Raw genomic sequence first — 4,558 nt, 5'->3', positions numbered from 1 at the left:
TTCTGCTTTTTTCCCAAGTTCAGTTGTAAGCTATCAGGCAAATGGCTCATCTCTACCCACGTTCTCAGTTATTTGAGCCTCTCCTTTCTGTCAAATGGCAGGATCAAAAATGGCAGAGCTCTCTCTTCCTGTGCCTGTCTGTCCATGTGAGCCCATTTATATCAGACCCAGCAAGGGGGCAGGGACTCAACCTGAGTCATACCTTACTGACATAGTTGAATCAAAAACTCTAAAGCAACCTTATCAAGTAATTTAATCAAAGGTTCCTCAACTGAATTTAATGCAATCAAAGCGTATCACACCCAGAGAAGTAGATTCGTTTATACACATAATCTTTCTCTTTTTGAAATTCATTAAATGATTTCAAACTGCCACGCACTCCTATACCCTATAACTTTTTATTCCTGCCTCTACATTAGGCTAAATTCCTTCTTTCAATGCCTTCGACATTAGCCAGCTCAGTACACTATTTAGAATCACATACTGACTGCCAAATCACTGGCAAGTATTGATAAATACAGCGTAATCTAAAATTACACTTCCATCTTCTTGGGTTGAGTACCCTTAAATTCATTTCTACAAATGTTTCCCACATTTTATTATATAAAGTAGCAAATTCATACAAGTTTTGTTATGTAACACTTAACCTTATTTACTTTGATCCTACATTTTGCCAAACTACATGTTAAGTTTGGATTCTAGTAACCAGAAAAGCAATAATAAGAGAAGAGGCATGAGACTTTAGTTTTCTCTCTTAAGAAGCCATGGTTTCCTCAAGTAAGGATTGCACAATTGGAAGTGGTTCTCAAACCAAAGGTGATTTCCTCCTTTATCCAATTTGGTTCATGTGGGGACATTTGGAAATAATGGAGACATTTTGATTGTCACAATGATTGGGGAAGGGGGCATCCTACTGGCATCTAGTGGAGGCCAGGGATGCTGCTAAACATCTTACAACGCACAGGGCAGCCCCTCTTCCACAAAAAATGTATCCAGTCCAAAATGTTAATAGTACCATAGTTGAGGACCCTGTTGTAGATGAATCTGGGAGTTTGGGGTTCCAAGCCCTCCGATTTCTCTAATATGTCCTTATTCCATTTGTCAAGATCCCACTCTTTCCTAATGTAGCTCAACCTAATATTCATATAAAATACCTAGCAAAGTTTGTGAACTCATATATTAGTATAATTCACCAAACCACACGATCAATCACTGAATTTGATTTTCAGTTACCTCAGCTTTATAACTACAAGTTACAAGAGATTTTCCACCAGCATTATCCCACAAAGGCTTTGAGCTTCATTTCACTGCTGCTCTTCCATGATGCCACCAGGTAGTGGGCTGACCATCTCAGGGAATGGTGCCATATCAGGGACTGAGTGTTGGTCTTTGCTGCTGGCATATTGGAACTCAGTCGTGGCTGTAGCCAGGTCATTCTTGGTGAGTGGAAGTCCGTGTTGCTAAGCCCATGCATAATCTTCATCCCTACCACCCTGGTCACTTTGTTCATGAGCTCATTGGACAGTGACAAGAGTGGCTGGGGAAAAGGGCAACTGGTATCTACTTATTAAAATCTTCCTCTGCTGAAATCATCCTCTGAGGAGCATTCATGTGAGACACAAATATCTTCATGTATTTTGCCCACTCAGAAAAGTCTATCCACATACCTCTTCCCCAGACCTGTTTCTCACCAATTTTCCAATCATGTACCTTCCAAGTCCCTGATCATCTAGTCAAACCATTGGTGACAGCCTATGAATCAGTATACAAGCACACCTCTGGCCATTTCTCCTTCCAAGCAAAATGAACAGCCAGGTACACTGTTTGATGATGCTCCCACTGGAAGAATATTCCCTTACCTCTGTCCTTCAGGGAAGTCCCAGAAAGGAGCTGTAATGCTATCGCTGTCCACTTTCAAGTGGTACCTGTATATCACGCAGAGCCATTTGTAAACCAGACCTGAGTTTTCTTTCTCAATCAGCTGATTGTAAGGAATTTTCCAAGACTAGGAAAGAGGGGGCAATGTGGCAGGTTTAGGGGGTATGGGCATTTGGGCCTCTTCCTCATTTAACTTACTTATGCCTTCAGGACCTGCTCAAGCCCTAAATCCTCATATATACTATTTCCATGTTATGATGGAGTGCTGCTGTACACACCCAACTTTATGGCTTTGCAGGTCAGATAACACCCAGCTTGTGAAAGACAACTCAGCGTTCATGGTAAATTGGTGGCCCTTGGTTAAGCATTCAGTCTCAAGGCTTTGCTCCAAAATCCTAAGGATCTGCATTGTGATTCTCCTGTAGGGGCCTGCCAAAGTCTCCAGTCAGCATCTCTGTTTGTCACTGACACTTCCAGGACTGTTGGATCTTCTGGATCATATGACCCACATGGCAGTGCAGCTTGCACAGCAGCCTGGACCTATTGTAGAGCCTCATCTTATTCCAGTAAGTTACTAGTTCAAATAGCAACTTTTCTGGTCATTCAGTAAATGGGCTGGAGTAGCACACCTAAAAGAGGAATATGCTGTCTCCCAAAATCCAAAGAGGCCAACTAGGCATTGTGTCTCTCTCTTTTTTTCTTAAAGATTTATTTTATTTATTTCTCTCCCCTTCCCTCCATGTTGTCTGTTCTCTGTGTCCATTTGCTGTGTGTTCTTCTGCATCCACTTTGCATTATCCAGCAGCACTGGGAAACTGTCTCTTTTTTGTTGTGTCATCTTGCTGTGACAGCTCTCCATGTGTGGGGCACCACTCCTGGGCTGGCTGCACGTTTTTTCACATGGGGTGGCTCTTCTTGTGGGACGCAGTCCTTGCACATGGGGCACCCCTATGCGGGGGTGCCCCTGTGTGGCACGGCACTCCTTGCACACAGCAGCACTGCACATGGGCCAGCTTACCACATGAGTCAGGAGGCCCTGGGAATTGAACCCTGGGCCCTCCATATGGTAGATGGACGCTCTATCAGTTGAGCCACATCTGCTTCCCTGTGTCTCTTTTTTGGTCATAGGAGGGAGGGGCCACAAGGCAGCAGAAGTAGTTGTTGTGCAGATTTGAACCACCTGCTCATGTAAATTGCTTGTGCCTTCTGGACTTGTTTGAATCTAATCTTTTATGTACCACATCCGTTCAGTAATGGATTGTTGATGTACATGCCCTACCTTATGTTGGTAACTAGCAGCTCAGATCACATTATCACTTAGAATACCATGGTTAAGCATTCAGTTTCTACCAGGGCTTAGTAGTAAGCTGTGTGATGCTTCTCAAAAGAATAATTATCAGCAGAGAAGGATGTGGTTCTGTTCCAAACACTAGATATCTGTTCTGTAGTTCTTCTGTTGAGGTATGCCAAAGGAGCCTTCAGCCTTCTTACCACTGACACTGTGAGCACCTTTGGGTGGACTGGAGTGGCAAAGTGCCTTGAACCACTGCCTGGACCTGCTACAGAATCTTCTTTTGCTCTAGGTCCCAAACAGAAGTAGCAGTCTCGTAAGTTACTTGGTAAATGGATCAGCCACGGCAAAATGTAGTTTGAGTTGACTACATAAACCATGCGTCGCACACATTTGATACTGAACTTAAAGAACAATAACTCCATAACACTGTCTATTGTTATAGTGGGCAAATGTGGCTTTGATTGTTTTCTCTTCATTTGTGGTTATAATGAAATACTACATTTTTGTTAGGTAGGGATTTTATTTATTTCTTTTTCATGTGACTTTTCAGCAAACTTTTTGTCTTTTTTTAAAAAAGATACATAGTTCACACAAAATGTTACATTAAAAAATATAAGAGGGAAGCAGACGTGGCTCAGCTGCTAGAGCGTCCTCCTACCATATAGGAAGGTCCGGGGTTCAATCCTGACCCGTGTGGTGAGCTGACCCACGCTCAGAGCTGTCTCATGCAAGGAGGGCTGTGCCATGCAGGGGCGCCCCCATGTGGGGGTGCCCCAAATGCAAGGAGTGCGCCCTGCAAGGAAAGCCGCCCCGCATGAAAAAAGCGCAGCCTTCCCAGGAGCGGCACTGCACACATGGAGAACTGATGCAGCAAGATGACATAACAAAAAAGAGATGCAATTTCCCAGTGCCACCGAGCATGCAAGAGGGCACAGAAGAATATACAGCAAATGGACACAGAGAGCAGACAACGGGGGTGGAGGGGGGAGGAGAGAAATAAATAAATATAAATCTTAAAATATATATATATTATATATATATATGAGGTTCCTATATACTCCACTCCCCACAAAAATATGGAACGCTTCAGAAATTTGTGTATCATCCTTGTTCAGGGGCCATGGTAATCCCTGTATCATTCCAATTTTAGTATATGTGCTGCTGAAGTGAGCATGGTAGGAGCTTTATTGATTTGTGTTATGATAAGAAGGGTATATGTATGTACAGTCAGCCAAGTGGGGTACAATGGACATTTCTTTTTTTTTGTCTACATAACATCCCTTGCTCTGGGAAAATTCTCTCCCCAGTTTAGTTGGTTTTGAGAGTAGAATTAGTCACTAATAGAAGGCTTTCTAGAAAATGACAACAGCAGAAAGAAAGGCCTAT

General features: G+C 43.0%; 1 non-coding gene across 1 annotated transcript; it reads right to left on the bottom strand.

The window, feature by feature from the left end:
• Nucleotides 1-4,242: 4,242 nt before the first annotated feature.
• LOC131279644 (U6 spliceosomal RNA) lies at nucleotides 4,243-4,346 on the bottom strand. The gene has a single exon (XR_009187041.1). It is a non-coding gene; the product is annotated as a U6 spliceosomal RNA (small nuclear RNA).
• Nucleotides 4,347-4,558: the final 212 nt, after the last annotated feature.

Source organism: Dasypus novemcinctus, chromosome 8 (assembly GCF_030445035.2).
Source record: "Dasypus novemcinctus isolate mDasNov1 chromosome 8, mDasNov1.1.hap2, whole genome shotgun sequence".
Classification (NCBI taxonomy): Eukaryota; Metazoa; Chordata; class Mammalia; order Cingulata; family Dasypodidae; genus Dasypus; species Dasypus novemcinctus.
This window is presented reverse-complemented; position numbering and strand designations above follow the sequence as displayed.